Source organism: Loxodonta africana, chromosome X, assembly GCF_030014295.1.
Source record: "Loxodonta africana isolate mLoxAfr1 chromosome X, mLoxAfr1.hap2, whole genome shotgun sequence".
Lineage (NCBI taxonomy): Eukaryota > Metazoa > Chordata > Mammalia > Proboscidea > Elephantidae > Loxodonta > Loxodonta africana.
In genome coordinates, this window is record NC_087369.1 from 41,019,660 (window position 1) to 41,039,021 (window position 19,362).

General features: G+C 42.8%; 1 pseudogene; it reads right to left on the bottom strand.

The window, feature by feature from the left end:
* Positions 1-17,967: 17,967 nt before the first annotated feature.
* On the bottom strand, positions 17,968-19,162 carry LOC100673717 (melanoma-associated antigen B4-like; annotated as a pseudogene).
* Between the last annotated feature and the right edge of the window lie 200 nt (positions 19,163-19,362).

The window sequence follows — 19,362 nt, forward strand, 5'->3', positions numbered from 1 at the left end:
GATGACTCTGCTCAAGGACAGCAGGCAAGAGTGTGGAAGGAGGGCAGGTGATGAGGGCACGGTGGAGGAGGGAGGCTGAGAGGGTGTGCACCCCTGCAGCAGAGAGATGCCTCCTTGGCTTTAACAAACGCCACCTTTGCAGAATTCTTGGAGGGCACTGCTCTAGAACCCCACAAGGTTCCTGTTGTCCTGGTCAGGACCCTATAGAGGAAATTAGAGGAAGGATTAGGTTGTAGATTGCCAGCCCTGCTTGCGGCTTACTGGGGTGACAGCAGGGCCTGGCACTAAGGACTCTGTACTGAGTTATTTGGGGTTTTTCTAAGTTCACTCTTAGGGCCATCATTTCACCTGCTGGCAGGGCCAGGGCACTTCCCCTACCCTGACCTTGCTTCAGGGTAGGACTTGGTAGTTCTCCCTCTACTAACTTGAGTCCATCTGAAAGCATGAGTGGAATACAGCTCAGACCAAGGCCCTCACCTCCCTAGAGGGGAGTCAGGGTGCTGCACATCTGGCTACCCCTGTCTGCAGGCTCCCAGAGCTAAGAGGAAGGTTGAGCTGAGGGGGGGCGTCTCCTTTGGGCAGAGCCCCCTCATTAACACTAAGGCCCTCGCCTGGCTTGTAGTTAGAGTCCAGGCATCCTCCCTCTTCAGAACTGGGGTACTTCCTTGGACCAAGGTCTTCCGGTAAGGAGACCTTCCGGGCAATGTCGTTCTGGTGCCTTTGAGACCGGCGGTAGGGGTGGGACTTTGTGGGACCTCCTCTGGTAAGGGTTATGTGGTCCCCTTAGTCTACATTCAGGGTCCTCATCTGGACTCCTGACTAGTCTTGAGACTCCATGCTCCTCTGATGATGAAAGACCGCAGCCCCTCAGGCCAGAAGCCACGCCTTCCCGGCACTTCCTAGATGGAAGCCAGGGCATGTCATATCCAGCCCAAGGCTGTAGATGGGCCTCCCAGGGCCAAGAGTGTTGGTGGGGCCTGCGAGGGTGAATGTCAGGGGCGGGGATCATGGGAATCCACTGTTCTGGGGTTAATGGTCACCTCAGTCCACATTCAGGGTCCTCGTCTGGATTCCTGACCAGTCCTGGCACTCCACCCTCCTCCGATGATGAGAGATCACAGCCCCGCACGTCAGAAGCTGCACCTTGTTTACACTTCACTTCCAAGATGGAAATCAGGACAGGGCACATCTGGCCAAGTCTGTGGGGGGCCCTCTAAGTGCCAAGGCTACTTGGGGGGCCTCCGAAGGCCAACAGCATTAACCAGTTGCTGTCAAGTTGATTCCAACTCAGTGTGACCCCACGTGTTACAGAAGAGAACTGCCTCATAGAGTCTTCTTTCTTTACAGATAGAGACTGCCAGGCCTTTCTTCAGCAGTGCCACTGGGTGGATTCGCACCGGCAACCTTAAAGGTAATAGTCAAGGGCAAAGCTTTTTGTTACCCAATAGGGAATGTCATACTTATGTAGTGCTGTTATAACAGAAATACAAGTGGATAGCTTGAACACACAGAAATTCATTTTCTCACAGTTTAGCAGGTTAGAAGTCTGAATTCAGGGTTCGGCTCTAGGGGAAGGCTTTCTGTCTTTTGGGTCTTGGGGAAGGTCTTTCACTTTTTTTCTGTTTCCTGGTTCCTTGGAGATCTCATGTGGCGTGGCCCCAATCTTCCCTCATCTGTGCTTACTTGCTTGCTCAATCTACTCTATTATATCTCAATTGAGATTAACTTAAGACACCCCACCAGGCGGGGCCAAGATGGCGGACTAGGTGGACGCTACCGCGGATCCCTCTTGCAACAAAGACTTGGAAAAACAAGTGAATCGATCACATGCATAACAATCTACGAACTCTGAACAACAAGCACAGACTTAGAGACGGAAAACGAAGAAATATGGGCGGACAGCGACCGTTTTCAGAACTAGGAGCCAGCGTACCTGGCAGGTGACCTTCGGAGACCCATCTGGGGCAGAGCCCAGGGGGGCAGACGGCACAGACAAGGGGCCCAGCCCTACCCCCCCGAACCCATCCCGGGAGAGAGTCTAGCTGGTTGGCGTGGGTGGTGTAGCGGCGCAGCCGGAGGGAGAAGCACCCGGGAGGCAGTGACTGATCTTGGAGTGGGGAGAGCAGCGTCCCAGCCGGGGAGCCGTCCCGCCGAGAACTTGGCGGGAAGCAGGCGGGGTGCAAGCGGGGGGGTCAGCTATATTTCCCTAAAGTGACCCCGGGGCGGGGCCAACACGTTCGTGCGGGGGGACGCCCACCCAGTTCGCGCCTGTGGCACGGCGCGCCAGAGGGAGAAGTCCCCGGGAGGAAGTGACTGGTCTTGGAGTGGAGAGAGCAGCGTCCCAGCAAGGGAGCCCTCCCGCTGGGATTTTGGCGAAAGCGGGCGGGGCGTGAGCGCGGGGTCCAATTATATTATCCTGAATAGACCCTGGGGGCGGGCCCACCCGTTCGTGCGGGAGAAGCCCACCCAGTTCACGCAAGCGGTGCCGCGCACTGGAGGGAGAAGTCCCCGGGAGGAGGTGACTGGTCTCGGAGCAGGGAGAGTAGCGCCCCAACTGGGGAGCCGTCCCGCCCGGATTTTGGCGGACGGGGGCGGAGCGTGAATGCAGTGATCAGGTCTATATTCTGTGGTGCTACACTCCTAGCTCTCTGATCCCTCCCCCACCCTCCCCAGGTGGCTCCATTAACATCCGAATACCCGGAGCCAGAGGGAGAATTCAGATAGGGATCTGACTGCATTTTTTTTAGCCGATTACCTGGAAAATCTAGTTTCCCAGTGATGGCTCAGAGACAGCAGTCCATATCAAACCACATAAAGAAACAGACCATGACAGCTTCTACAACCCCCCAAACAAAAGAATCAAAATCTTTCCCAAATGAAGATACAATCCTGGAATTATCAGATACAGAATATAAAAAACTAATTTACAGAATGCTTAAAGATATCACAAATGAAATTAGGATAAATGCAGAAAAAGCCAAGGAACACACTGATAAAACTGTTGAAGAACTCAAAAAGATTATTCAAGAACATAGTGGAAAAATTAATAAGTTGCAAGAATCCATAGAGAGACAGCATGTAGAAATCCAAAAGATTAACAATAAAATTACAGAATTTGACAACGCAATAGAAAGTCAGAGGAGCAGACTCGAGCAATTAGAATGTAGACTGGGACTTCTGGAGGACCAGGGAATCAACACCAACATAGCTGAAAAAAAATCAGATAAAAGAATTTAAAAAAATGAAGAAACCCTAAGAATCATGTGGAACTCTATCAAGAAGGATAACTTGCAAGTGATTGGAGTCCCAGAACAGGGAGGGGGGACAGAAAACACAGAGAAAATAGTTGAAGAACTCTTGACAGAAAACTTCCCTGACATCATGAAAGACGTGAGGATATCTATCCAAGATGCTCATCGAACCCCATTTAAGATTGATCCAAAAAGAAAAACACCAAGACATATTATCATCAAACTTGCCAAAACCAAAGATAAACAGAAAATTTTAAAAGCAGCCAGGGAGAAAGGAAAGGTTTCCTTCAAGGGAGAATCAATAAGAATAAGTTCAGACTACTCAGGAGAAACCATGCAGGCAAGAAGGGAATGGGACGACATATACAGAGCACTGAAGGAGAAAACCTGCCAACCAAGGATCATATATCCAGCAAAACTCTCTCTGAAATATGAAGGAGAAATTAAGATATTTACAGATAAACACAAGTTTAGAGAATTTGCAAAAACTAAACCAAGACTGCAAGAAATGCTAAAGGAGATTGTTTGGCCTGATGACCAATAATATCAGGTACCAGCACAATACAAGGTCACAAAACAGAACGTCCTGATATCAATGCAACTCAAATAGGGAAAACACAAAAACAAACAAATTAAGACTAATTCTAAAAAATAAATGAAGAAACAAAATAATACACATAACAGGAAATCATGGAAATCAATAGATAAACGATCACAATAGTCAAAAAGAGGGACTAAATACAGGAGGCATTGAACTGTCAGATGGAGAGTGATACAAGGCGATATAGAACAATACAAGTTAGGTTTTTACTTAGAAAAATAGGGGTAAGTAATAAGGTAACCACAGAAAGGAATATCAATTCCATAACTCAAGATAAAAGCCAAGAAAAACGTAACGACTCAACAAACACAAAGTTAAACATTATGAGAATGACGATCTCACAATTTACTAAGAAAAACGTCTCAGCACAAAAAAGTATGTGGAAAAATGAAATGGCCAACAACACACATGAAAAGGCATCAAAATGACAGCACTAAAAACTTATTTATCTATAATTACGCTGAATGTAAATGGACTAAATGCACCAATAAAGAGACAGAGAGTCACGGACTAGATAAAGAAACACGATCCATCTATATGCTGCCTACAAGAGACACACCTTAGACTTAGAGACACAAACTAAAAGTCACAGGATGGAAAAAAATATATCAAGCAAACAATAAGCAAAAAAGAAGAGGAGTAGCAATATTAATTTCTGACAAAATAGACTTTAGACTTAAATCCACCACAAAGGATAAAGAAGGACACTATATAATGATAAAAGGGACAATTGATCAGGAAGACATAACCATATTAAATATTTATGCACCCAATGACAGGGCTGCAAGATACTTAAATCAAATTTTAACAGAATTGAAAAGTGAGATAGACACCTCCACATTTATAGTAGGAGACTTCAACACACCACTTTCGGAGAAGGACAGGACATCCAGTAAGAAGCTCAGTAGAGACACGGAAGATCTACTTACAACAATCAACCAACTTGACCTCATTGACTTATACAGAACTCTCCATCCAACTCCTACAAAATATACTTTTTTTTCTAGTGCACATGGAACATTCTCTAGAATAGACCACATATTAGGTCATAAAACAAATCTTTCCAGAATCCAAAACATCGAAATATTACAAAGCATCTTCTCAGACCACAAGGCAATGAAGCTAGAAATCAATAACAGAAAAACTAGGGAAAAGAAATCAAATACTTGGAAAATGAACAATACCCTCCTGAAAAAAGACTGGGTTATAGAAGACATCAAGGAGAGAATAAGGAAATTCTTAGAAAGCAACGAGAATGAAAATACTTCCTATCAAAACCTCTGGGACACAGCAAAAGCAGTGCTCAGAGGCCAATTTATATCGATAAATGCACACATACAAAAAGAAGAAAGAGCCAAAATCAGAGAACTGTCCCGACAACTTGAACAAATAGAAAGTGAGCAACAAAAGAATCCATCAGGCACCAGAAGAAAACAAATAATAAAAATTGGAGCTGAACTAAATGAATTAGAGAACAGAAAAACAATTGAAAGAATTAACAAAGCCAAAAGCTGGTTCTTTGAAAAAATTAACAAAATTGATAAACCATTGGCTAGACTGACTAAAGAAAAACAGGAAAGGAAACAGATAACCCGAATAAGAAACGAGAAGGACCACATCACAACAGAGCCAAATGAAATTAAAAGAATTATTTCAGATTACTACGTAAAATTGTACTCTAACAAATTTGAAAACCTAGAAGAAATGGATAAATTCTTGGAACAATACTACCTACCTAAACTAACACATTCAGAAGTAGAACAACTAAATAGACCCATAACAAAAAAAGAGATTGAAACGGTAATCAAAAAACTTCCAACAAAAAAATGTCCTGGCCCAGACGGCTTCACTGCAGAGTTCTACCAAACCTTCAGAGAAGACTTAACACCATTACTATTGAAGGTATTTCAAAGCATAGAAAAAGACAGAATACTACCCAACTCATTCTATGAAGCTACCATCTCCCTGATATGAAAACCAGGTAAAGACATTACAAAAAAAGAAAATTATACACCTATATCCCTCATGAACATAGATGCAAAAATCCTCAACAAAATTCTAGCCAATAGAATCCAACAACACATCAAAAAATAATTCACCCTGATCAAGTGGGATTTATACCAGGTATGCAAGGCTGGTTTAATATCAGAAAAACCATTAATGTAATCCATCACATAAATAAAACAAAAGACAAAAACCACATGATCTTATCAATAGATGCAGAAAAGGCATTTGACAAAGTTCAACACCCACTTATGATAAAAACTCTTACCAAAATAGGAATTGAAGGAAAATTCCTCAACATAATAAAGGGCATCTATGCAAAGCAAACAGCCAATATCACTCTAAATGGAGAGAACCTGAAAGCATTTCCCTTGAGAACGGGAACCAGACAAGGATGCCCTTTATCACCGCTCTTATTCAACATCGTACTTGAAGTCCTAGCCAGGGCAATTAGGCTAGATAAAGAAATAAAGGGTATCCAGATTGGTAAGGAGGAAGTAAAGCTATCACTATTTGCAGATGACATGATCGTATACATGGAAAACCCTGAGGAATCCTCCAGAAAACTACTGAAACTAATAGAAGGGTTTGGCAGAGTCTCAGGTTATAAAATAAACATACAAAAATCACTTGGATTCCTCTACATCAAAAAAAGAACACCGAAGAGGAAATAACCAAATCAATACCATTCACAGTAGCCCCCAAGAAGATAAGATACTTAGCAATAAATCTTACCAAGGATGTAAAAGACCTATACAAAGAAAACTATAAAACTCTGCTACAAGAAATTCAAAAGGACATACTTAAGTGGAAAAACATACCCTGCTCATGGATAGGAAGACTTAACATAGTAAAAATGTCTATTCTACCAAAAGCCACCTATACATAGAACGCACTTCCGATCCAAATACCGATGTCATATTTTAAGGGGATAGAGAAACAAATCACTAATTTCATATGGAATGGAAAGAACCCCCGGATAAGCAAAGCATTACTGAAAAAAAGAAGAAGGTGGGAGGCCTCACTCTACCTGATTTCAGAACCTATTATACAGCCACAGTAGTCAAAACAGCCTGGTACTGGTACAACAACAGGCACATAGACCAATGGAACAGAATTGAGAACCCAGATATAAATCCATCCACGTATGAGCAGCTGATATTTGACAAAGGCCCAGTGTCAGTCAATTGGGGAAATGATAGTCTTTTTAACAAATGGTGCTGGCATAACTGGATATCCATTTGCAAAAGAATGAAACAGGACCCATACCTCACACCATGCACAAAAACTAACTCCAAGTGGATCAAAGACCTAAACATAAAGACTAAAACGATAAAGATCATGGAAGAAAAAATAGGATCAACCCTAGGAGCCCTAATACAGGGCATAAACAGAATACAAAACATTACCAAAAATGATGAAGAGAAACCAGATAACTGGGAGCTCCTAAAAATCAAACACCTATGCTCATCTAAGGACCTCACCAAAAGAGTAAAAAGACCACCTACAGACTGGGAAAGAATTTTCAGCTATGACATCTCAGACCAGCGCCTGATCTCTAAAATCTACATGATTCTGTCAAAACTCAACCACAAAAAGACAAACAACCCAATCAAGAAGTGGGCAAAGGATATGAACACACAGTTCACTAAAGAAGATATTCAGGCAGCCAACAGATACATGAGAAAATGCTCTCGATCATTAGCCATTAGAGAAATGCAAATTAAAACTACGATGAGATTCCATCTCACACCAACTAGACTGGCATTAATCCAAAAAACACAAAATAATAAATGTTGGAGAGGCTGCGGAGAGATTGGAACTCTCATACACTGCTGGTGGGAATGTAAAATGGTACAAGCACTTTAGAAATCCATCTGGCGTTATCTTCAACAGTTAGAAATAGAACTACCATACAACCCAGAAATCCCACTCCTAGGAATATACCCTAGAGATACAAGAGCCTTCATACAAACAGATATATGCACACCCATGTTTATTGCAGCTCTGTTTACAATAGCAAAAAGTTGGAAGCAACCAAGATTTCCGTCAACGGATGAATGGGTAAATAAATTGTGGTATATTCACACAATGGAATACTATGCATCCATAAAGAACAGTGACGAATCTCTGAAACATTTCATAACATGGAGGAATCTGGAAGGCATTATGCTGAGCGAAATGAGTCAGTTGCAAAAGGACAAATATTGTATAAGACCACTATTATAAGATCTTGAGAAATAGAAAAAACGGAGAAGAACACATACTTTTGTGGTTACAAAGGGGGGAGGGAGGGAGGGAGGGAGAGGGCTTTTTATTGATCAATCAGTAGATAAGAACTGCTTTGGGTGAAGGGAAAGACAACACTCAATACAAGGAAGGTCAGCCTAATTGGACTGGACTAAAAGCAAAGAGGTTTCCGGGATAAAATGAAAGCTTCAAAGGTCAGCGGAGCAGGGGCTGGGGTCTGGGGAACTTGGTTTGAGGGGACTTCTAAGTCAATGGGCAAAATAATTCTATTATGAAAACATTCTGCATCCCACTTTGAATTGTGGCGCCTGGGGTCCTAAACGCCAACAAGCGGCCATCTAAGATACATCAATTGGTCTCAACCCACCTGAAGCAAAGGCAAAGGAAGAACACCAAGGTCACACGACAACTAAGAACCCAAGAGACAGAAAGGGCCACATGAACCAGAGACCTACATTATCGTGAGACCAGAAGAACTAGTTGGTACCCAGCCACAATCGATGTCTGCCCTGTCAGGGAGCACAACAGACAACTCCTGAGGGAGCAGGAGACCAATGGGATACAGACCCCAAATTCTCATGAAAAGACCATACCTAATGGTATGACTGCGACTAGAGGAATCCCAGAGACAATGCTCCCCAGAACTTCTGATGGCACAGGACAGGAACCATCCCCGAAGACAAATCATCAGGCATGAAAAGGATTGGTCAGTGGTGGGGGAGAGAGATGCTGATGAAGAGTGAGCTAATTAAATCAGGTGGACACTGGAGAGTGTGTTGGCAACTCTTGACTGGAGGGGGGATGGGAAGATAGAGAGAGAGGGAAGATGGCAAAATTGGCACGAAACGAGAGACTGAAAGGGCTGACTCAATAGGGGGAGAGCAAGTGGGAGAAGGGAGTAAGATGTATGTAAACCTACATGTGACAGACTGATTGGAATGGTAAATGTTCACTTGAAGCTTAATAAAAATTAATTAAAAAAAAAAAAAGACTCCCCACCAAAAAAATCCAAGAAAACCAAAAACACAAACCCCGGTGCCATTGGTTCGATTCTGACTCTTAGCAATCCTATAGGACACAGTAGAACCGCCCCACAGGATTCCAAGGCTGTAGCCTTTGTGGAGGAAGACTGCCACATCTTTCTCCAGTGGAGCCACTGGAGGGTTGATTTATAACACACCGTACACTAATACCGTACCTTTGATGTACTTCCGAAATGGGATTATAACCATAGGAACCCGGTTAGGTTTTACAACAACTGTTTTGGGAGAGTGGGCACAATGGGGATTATGCTATTTAATATGATTGTGAGGTAAATGGCCCCAGTTTAATGCAACACAAAGCTCCTAGAATTAGTGGCAAGGACCAGCATTTCACCCTCCCAGCTGCACTTTCATCTAAGTCCCCCAATTTTCATTCACATCACCACAGCCAAAAGTCTAGTATTCACTTGGAGTTTGCCAAAGGATAATCGAGATAACCTAATTCTAAAGTCCCTTCAGTGGAGTGGGCTCTGGCTCCCCCAGCCCAACGCAAAAGGCTACTAACAGTGGCTTCCTGACACCTCACCTCAAGGGAGTGTTTCCCTATCTCTGAGAAACTTCCTGGAAATCACGTGCATAACACACCCAGTCAGACCATGTGTTCAATTGCACCTGGACAAGAGCACACGGCACCTTCCAGTGCTGCCGCAGGTGGGGATTTCTCTTTGGTTTGTCCACAATCCCAGGGTAACTGTGAAGAGCGGCTTTCCATTTTCGGCTCAGCCTCTTGAGGCTGAAATACCTCGTGGGAGTATCTGGCCCTGCACATCCCTCCCACAGCCTCATCGAGCCCCCATGCAGCCTAACTTAAAATGACCCCCCACTCAGGCATGTGGAGTTCCCCAAACCATCTGTCTCTCCTGCCTCAGGGGCCACTACTCTCATCGCCAGCCTCCCCCATTGTCACTCCTTTTTACTAGTTATCTAGGTCTTAAAGAGTATCCCACTGTCTTCCTTATCTGATGGCTGCTCCTAAACTCTAAAATTCTATGGCCAGAGGATTGGGGTATTTCTCTTTTTTTTTTTTTAAGCACTTCCAGTACTAGCTTAACGCCCACCACACACCACATGCTCAGTTAACATTTGGGGGGTAAATCAGACAGTGAACAAAACTCCTAATGCACACAGTTTAGTTTCTATATTCTGGAATAAGGTGAGCAAGTTCAGGCATATATCTTTTAATTTTACAAAAAAGAAGCATTACAACGTTTGACAGGAAATAGTAAAACTTTTTTCTTTATTTCTGGAGCCCAGCTGTTCTACTATGGGAATCATTCACATTTACGAGAAAATCTCTGTTCTAATGCGTGTTATCTTATTCTGGACCACAAAAGCGATTCCAGGGTGTTCTATTTGTTTTTTTTTTTAATTAACTTTTATTAAGCTTCAAGTGAACGTTTACAAATCCAATCAGTCTGTCACATATAAGTTTACATACATCTCACTCCCTACTCCCACTTGCTCTCCCCCTCTTGAGTCAGCCCTTTCAGTCTCTCCTTTCGTGAGAATTTTGCCGGCTTCCCTCTCTCTCTATCCTCCCATGCCCCCTCCAGACAAGAGTTGCCAACACAATCTCTACTGTCCACCTGATATAATTAGCTCACTCTTCATCAGCGTCTCTCTCCCACCCGCTGATCAGTCCCTTTCATGTCTGATGAGTTGTCTTCGGGGATGGTTCCTGTCCTGTGCCAACAGAAGGTCTGGGGACCATGGCCGCCGGGATTCCTCTAGTGTCAGTCAGACCATTAAGTTTGGTCTTTTTATGAGAATTTGGGGTCTGCATCCCACTGATCTCCTGCTCCCTCAGGGGTTCTCTGTTGTGCTCCCTGTCAGGGCAGTCATCGATTGTGGCCGGGCACCAACTAGTTCTTCTGGTCACAGGGTGATGTAGGTCTCTGGTTCATGTGGCCCTTTCTGTCTCTTGGGCTCTTAGTTGTCGTGTGGCCTTGGTGTTCTTCATTTTCCTTTGCTCCAGGTGGGTTGAGACCAATTGATGCATCTTAGATGGCCGCTTGTTAGCATTTAAGACCCCAGACGCCACATTTCAAAGTGGGATGCAGAATGATTTCATAATAGAATTATTTTGCCAATTGACTTAGAAGTCCCCGCAAACCATGTTCCCCAGACCCCGGCCCCTGCTCCGCTGACCTTTGTAGCATACATTTTATCCCGGAAACTTCTTTGCTTTTGGTCCAGTCCAATTGAGCTGACCTTCCATGTATTGAGTGTTGTCTTTCCCTTCACCTAAAGCAGTTCTTATCTACTGATTATTCAATAAAAAACCCTCTCCCACTCTCCCACCCTCCCCCCCTCCCCCCCTCGTAACCACAAAAGTATGTGTTCTTCTCAGGTTTACTATTTCTCAAGATCTTATAATAGTGGTCTTATACAATATTTGTCCTTTTGCCTCTGACTAATTTCACTCAGCATAATGCCTTCCAGGTTCCTCCATGTTATGAAATGTTTCACAGATTTGTCACTGTTCTTTATCGATGCGTAGTATTCCATTGTGTGAATATACCACAATTTATTTACCCATTCATCCGTTGATGGACACCTTGGTTGCTTCCAACTTTTTGCTATTGTAAACAGTGCTGCAATAAACATGGGTGTGCATATATCTGTTTGTGTGAAGGCTCTTGTATCTCTAGGATATATTCCGAGGAGTGGGATTTCTGGGTTGTATGGTAGTTCTATTTCTAACTGTTGAAGAAAACGCCAGATAGATTTCCAAAGTGCTTGTACCATTTTACATTCCCACCAGCAGTGTATAAGAGTTCTAATCTCTCCACAGCCTCTCCAACATTTATTATTTTGTGTTTTTTGGATTAATGCCAGTCTAGTTGGTGTGAGATGGAATCTCATCGTAGTTTTAATTTGCATTTCTCTAATGGCTAATGATCGAGAACATTTTCTCATGTATCTGTTGGCTGCCTGAATATCTTCTTTAGTGAACTGTGTGTTCATATCCTTTGCCCACTTCTTGATTGGGTTGTTTGTCTTTTTGTGGTTGAGTTTTGACAGAATCATGTAGATTTTAGAGATCAGGCGCTGGTCTGAGATGTCATAGCTGAAAATTCTTTCCCAGTCTGTAGGTGGTCTTTTTACTCTTTTGGTGAAGTCTTTAGATGAGCATAGGTGTTTGATTTTTAGGAGCTCCCAGTTATCTGGTTTCTCTTCATCATTTTTGGTAATGTTTCGTATTCTGTTTATGCCTTGTATTAGGGCTCCTAGGGTTGATCCTATTTTTTCTTCCATGATCTTTATTGTTTTAGTCTTTATGTTTAGATCTTTGATCCACTTGGAGTTAGTTTTTGTGCATGGTGTAAGGTATGGGTCCTGTTTCATTTTTTTGCAAATGGATATCCAGTTATGCCAGCACCATTTGTTTAAAAGGCTATCTTTTCCCCAATTAACTGACTCTGGTCCTTTGTCAAATATCAGCTGCTCATACGTGGATGGATTTATATCTGGGTTCTCAATTCTGTTCCATTGGTCTATGTGCCTGTTGTTGTACCAGTACCAGGCTGTTTTGACTACTGTGGCTGTATAATAGGTTCTGAAATCAGGTAGAGTGAGACCTCCCACCTTCTTCTTCTTTTTCAGTAATGCTTTACTTATCCGAGGCTTCTTTCCCTTCCATATGAAGTTGGTGATTTGTTTCTCCAACACTTTAAAAAATGACATTGGAATTTGGATCGGAAGTGCATTGTATGTATAGATGGCTTTTGGTAGATTAGACATTTTTACTATGTTAAGTCTTCCTATCCATGAGCAAGGTATGTTTTTCCACTTAAGTATGTCCTTTTGAATTTCTTGTAGTAGAGCTTTGTAGTTTTCTTTGTACAGGTCTTTTATATCCTTGGTAAGATTTATTCCTAAGTATCTTATCTTCTTGGGGGCTACTGTGAATGGTATTGATTTGGTTATTTCCTCTTCGGTGTTCTTTTTTTGATGTAGAGGAATCCAAGTGATTTTTGTATGTTTATTTTATAACCTGAGACTGCCAAACTCTTCTATTAGTTTCAGTAGTTTTCTGCAGGATTCCTTAGCGTTTTCTGTGTATATAATCATGTCATCTGCAAATAGTGATTACTTCCTCCTTGCGAATCCGGATACCTTTTATTTCTTTGTCTAGCCTAATTTCCCTGGCTAGGACTTCCAGCACGATGTTGAATAAGAGCGGTGATAAAGGGCATCCTTGTCTGGTTCCCATTCTCAAGGGAAATGCTTTCAGGTTCTCTCCATTTAGAGTGATATTGGCTGTTGGCTTTGCATAAAAAAAAAATGCCCTTTATTATGTTGAGGAATTTTCCTTCAATTCCTATTTTGGTAAAAGTTTTTATCATAAATGGGTGTTGGACTTTGTCAAATGCCTTTTCTGCATCAATTGATAAGATTATGTGGTTTTTGACTTTTGTTTTATTTATGTGATGGATTACATTAATGGTTTTTCTGATATTAAACCAGCCTTGCATACCTGGTATAAATCCCACTTGATCAGGGTGAATTATTTTTTTTGATGTGTTGTTGGATTCTATTGGCTAGAATTTTGTTGAGGATTTTTGCATCTATGTTCATGAGGGATATAGGTGTATAATTTTCTTTTTTTGTAATGTCTTTACCTGGTTTTGGTATCAGGGAGATGGTGGCTTCATAGAATGAGTTGGGTAGTATTCCGTCATTTTCTATGCTTTGGAATACCTTCAGAAGTAGTGGTGTTAACTCTTCTCTGAAAGTTTGGTAGAACTCTGCAGTGAAGCCGTCCGGGCCAGGGCTTTTTTTTGTTGGGAGTTTTTGGATTACCGTTTCAATCTCTTTTTTTGTTATGGGTCTATTTAGTTGTTCTACTTCTGAATGTGTTAGTTTAGGTAGGTAGTGTTTTTCCAGGAATTCATCCATTGCTTCTAGGTTTTCAAATTTGTTAGAGTACAATTTTTCATAATAATCTGAAATGATTCTTTTAATTTCATTTGGTTCTGTTGTGATGTGGTCCTTCTCGTTTCTTATTCGGGTTATCTGTTTCCTTTCCTGTTTTTCTTTAGTCAGTCTAGCCAATGGTTTATCAATTTTGTTAATTTTTTCAAAGAACCAGCTTTTGGCTTTGTTAATTCTTTCAATTGTTTTTCTGTTCTCTAATTCATTTAGTTCAGCTCTAATTTTTATTATTTGTTTTCTTCTGGTGCCTGATGGGTTCTTTTGTTGCTCACTTTCTATTTGTTCAAGTTGTTGGGACAGTTCTCTGATTTTGGCTTTCTTCTTTTTGTATGTGTGCATTTATCGATATAAATTGGCCTCTGAGCACTGCTTTTGCTGTGTCCCAGAGGTTTTGATAGGAAGTATTTTCATTCTCGTTGCTTTCTAAGAATTTCCTTATTCTCTCCTTGATGTCTTCTATAACCCAGTCTTTTTTCAGGAGGGTATTGTTCATTTTCCAAGTATTTGATTTCTTTTCCCTAGTTTTTCTGTTATTGATTTCTAGTTTTATTGCCTTGTGGTCTGAGAAGATGCTTTGTAATATTCCGATGTTTTGGGTTCTGCAAAGATTTGTTTTATGACCTAATATGTGGTCTATTCTAGAGAATGTTCCATGTGCACTAGAAAAAAAAGTATACTTTGCAGCGTTTGGGTGGAGAGTTCTGTATAAGTCAATGAGGTCAAGTTGGTTGATTGTTGTAAGTAGATCTTCCGTGTCTCTATTGAGCTTCTTACTGGATGTCCTGTCCTTCTCCGAAAGTGGTGTGTTGAAGTCTCCTACTATAATTGTGGAGGTATCTATCTCACTTTTCAGTTCTGTTAAAATTTGATTTAAGTATCTTGCAGCCCTGTCATTGGGTGCATAAATATTTAATATGGTTATGTCTTCCTGATCAATTGTCCCTTTTATCATTATATAGTGTCCTTCTTTATCCTTTGTGGTCGATTTAAGTCTAAAGTCTATTTTGTCGGAAATTAATATTGTTACTCCTCTTTTTTTTTGCTTATTGTTTGCTTGATATATTTTTTTCCATCCTTTGAGTTTTAGTTTGTTTGTGTCTCTAAGTCTAAAGTGTGTCTCTTATAGGCAGCATATAGAGGGATCGTGTTTCTTTATCCAGTCTGTGACTCTCTGTCTCTTTATTGGTGCATTTAGTCCATTTACATTCAGGGTAATTATAGATAAATAAGTTTTTAGTGCTGTCATTTTGATGCCTTTTTATGTGTGCTGTTGAGAATTTCATTTTTCCACATACTTTTTTGTGCTGATACGTTTTTCTTAGTAAATTGTGAGATCCTCATTTTCATAGTGTTTGACTTTATGTTAGTTGAGTCTTTACGTTTTTCTTGGCTTTTATCTTGAGCTATAGAGTTGTTATACCTTTTTGTGGTTACCTTATTATTTACCCCTATTTTCCTAAGTAAAAACCTAACTTGTATTGTTCTATATCGCCTTTTATCAATCTCCATCTGGCAGTTCAATGCCTCCTGTATTTAGTCCCTCTTTTTGATTATTGTGATCTTTTACCTATTGACTTCCATGATTCCCTGTTATGTGTATTTTTTTTAATTAATCTTAATTTGTTTGTTTTTATGATTTCCCTATTTTAGTTGATATCAGGATGTTTGTTTTGTTTCTTTGTGTTGTGCTGGTATCTGATATTATTGGTTTTCTGACCAAACAATATCCTTTAGTATTTCTTGTAGCTTTGGTTTGGTTTTTGCAAATTCTCTAAACTTGTGTTTATCTGTAAATATCTTAATTTCTCCTTCATATTTCAGAGAGAGTTTTGCTGGATATATGATCCTTGGCTGGCAGTTTTTCTCCTTCAGTGTTCTGTATACGTCATCCCATTCCCTTCTTGCCTGCATGGTTTCTGCTGAGTAGTCTGAACTTATTCTTATTGATTCTCCCTTGAAGGAAACCTTTCTTTTCTCCCTGGCTGCTTTTAAGATTTTCTGTTTATCTTTGGTTTTGGCGAGTTTGATGATAATATGTCTTGGTGATTTTCTTTTTGGATCTTAAATGGGGTTCGATGAGCATCTTGGATAGATGTCCTTTCGTCTTTCATGATGTCAGGGAAGTTTTCTGTCAGGAGTTCTTCAACTATTTTCTCTGTGTTTTCTGTCCCTCCTCCCTGTTCTGGAAGTCCAGTCACCCGCAGGTTATCCTTCTTGATAGAGTCTCACATGATTCTTAGGGTTTCTTCATTTTTTTTAATTGTTTTATCTGATTTTTTTTCAGCTATGTTGGTGTTGATTCCCTGGTCCTCCAGATGTCCCAGTCTACATTCTAATTGCTTGAGTCTGCTCCTCTGACTTCCTATTGCGTTGTCTAATTCTGTAATTTTATTGTTAATCTTTTGGATTTCTACATGCTGTCTCTGTATGGATTCTTGCAACTTAATAATTTTTCTACTATGTTCTTGAATAATCTTTTTGAGTTCTTCAACAGTTTTATCAGTGTGTTCCTTGGCTTTTTCTGCAGTTTGCCTTATTTCATTTGTGATGTCTTGAAGCATTGTGTAAATTAGTTTTTTATATTCTCTATCTGATAATTCTAGGATTGTATCTTCATTTGGGAAAGATATTGATTCTTTTGTTTGGGGGGTTGGAGAAGCTGTCATGGTCTGCTTCTTTAAGTGGTTTGATATGGATTGCTCTCTCCGAGCCATCAGTGGGAAACTAGTTTTTCCAGAAAATCCGCTAAAAAAGAAAATGCAGTCAGATCCCTATCAGAGTTCTCCCTCAGGCTTAGGCTATTCGGATGTTAATGAAGCCGCCTGGGGAGGGTGGGGGAGGGAACAGAGAGATAGGAGAGTAGCACCTCAGAATATAGCCAGAGTTGCTTGTCTTGCTTGGAATGACTATTATATCTGCGATTCCCACGGGGCGCGTCCCCTATGTATGCTGGCTGTGTGGAGATTGCCCCCGGGGGGTCTGGCCCGCTGGGGTCACGGTCAGATCCTCCGCTTCCAGCCCCACGCCCAGGGTCAAGGCTCCCCTGCTGGGACGGTGCACTCTCGACTCCAAAATCAGTCGCTGCCTCCCGGGGACTTCTCGTCCCGCCAGCCGCGTCGCCGTGCCGCCTCCGCAAACCGGCTGGGCCCCCTTCCGGGGTTAGTTCAGGGGGTGGAGCAGCTCTCCGTGTTTATGCCGTACCTGCGTCCAGTCCAAATCCCGGCGGGACAGTTCCCCGGCTGGGTCGCTGCTCACCCCGCTCCAAGACCTGTCACTGCCTCCCGGGGACTTCTCCCACTGGCAGTGTCGCCACGCCGCCCGCGCGAACCTGCTGGGCCCCCTCTCGTTGTTAGTTCAGGGGGGTGGAGCAGCTCTCTGTGCTTGTGCCGTACCTGACTGGTACGCTGGCTCCAGGCTCTGAAAACAATCGCTGCTTCCCCGTATTAGTTCGTTCTCCGTCTCTAAATCTGTGTTTGTTGTTCAGGGTTCATAGATTGTCATGTATGTGATCGATTCACTTGTTTTTCTGTGTCTTTGTTGCAAGAGGGATCCGAGGTTGCGTCTGCCTAGTCCGCCATCTTGGCCCCACCTCTCTATTTGTTTTTAAAAATGCCAAAACTGTTACACTAATACATGGAAACTGCAATCAACAAGTAATCCATGTTATTCATAAGCTTAGCTTATGAATCTAAATAAACTTTCTACTATAAGGAAAAGAATTTTCAAAGTAACCCCCAACCAAAAAAAAACTGAATGTTACCCATGTAGATGAAGAACAAAAAGATGAGATACATGTGCTCCTTTCAGCCTGAAATCTCCTCCATGACTTAGGAGGCTGACAGCTCTCCTGGAACACTAAGTGAAGAACCTGCCTCAGACTTCACCAGGGGTGGGAGGACCTGGTGGACTTTGCCCGGAAGTGGGCCGTGACCCTGGCATTAGGACCAGCACCAGCCCATTCTCCAGCTGCTGCTCTCTTTGCCTCATCTACCCATGTTTCTTCATACAGGGCTTGGAAAGCACGAGGGTCGGTATCATTGATCTTGACCAAAAACTCCAGGACTTTTTCCTCGTTTGCTTCAGTGTGGGCTCTGGGACCCCACAGGAATTAGTAGTGTGGAGGATCACTCTTGGGCACCTGCCGGTACTCCAGGTACTTTTCCTGCACCAAATCTTTGGTGATGAGTTTCCTGGGCTCCCCAAAGATGAAGTGCCTCTTCCCATCGTAGATCCCCAGGAAACTCAGGAATTCCCAGATCTCCTCCTCCGTGGCCCGGTTGCCATTCATGTAGATGATGCCCAGGAGAGGCATCAGGAGCCCGGTCTTGGGAAAGCCCCTGTCACCACTCAGATTCTCTTCCTTGGTGATCTCCAATTTGCTGACAATGGTATAGGATTGACCTGTGGAGTCAACTTCCTTCAGGTCAAGACCAAAGACCAGCTCCATGTGCTCAGAGGCTCTCCTCGGGATGTCAGGGAAGTGCTCCTTGTACCTTTAGTTGATGATCTTCAACATTTCTGCCTTTGTAATGGGCTCTTTCATTTCATACTTGTGCAGCAGGAACTGTAGCAACATGCTCACTCTCCTGGTTACAGGGTCTCTTTGAGACCTCTCAGTGGCAGCTGGGGCTGCAGAGGAACTTGGCCTTCCCTCGCCTTGGCCCTCAGCCCCTCCAGCAGCTCCTGTGCCCGAAGCATCACCAACAGTAGCAGTGGTGATGGGCTGGACTCTCAGAGGCTCCTGGGGAATGCCAGCAGCAGCAGGGGAGCTCTCTGGAGAAGCCCTAGAAGGAGGAGAGGAAGAGGAAGGGGACCCTTCCTCCTCAGCTGCAGTGGCCTGAGCACCCTTGACACTGTGGGTATCACTTTGAGCCTGGCGACGTTTCTCACGTGCACGGAGCTTACTCTTCTGACCGCGAGGCATGATGACTCTGCTCAAGGACAGCAGGCAGGAGTGTGGAAGGAGAGCAGGTGATGAGGGCACAGTGGAGGAGGGAGGCTGAGAGGGTGTGCACCCCTGCAGTAGATAGATGCCACCTTGGCTTTCACAACCACTGCCTCTGCTGGATTCTTGAGGACATTGCTCTAAGATCCCTCAAGGCTCCTATTGTCCTGTCAGGACCCTATAGAGGAAACTAGAGGAAGAATTAGGTTGTAGATTGCAAGCCCTGCTTGGGGCTTACCAGGGTGACAGCAGGGCTGACGCTAGGGACTCTGTACTGGGATATTTGGGGTTCTTCTAAGTTCACTCTTAGGGCTATCATTTCACCTGCTG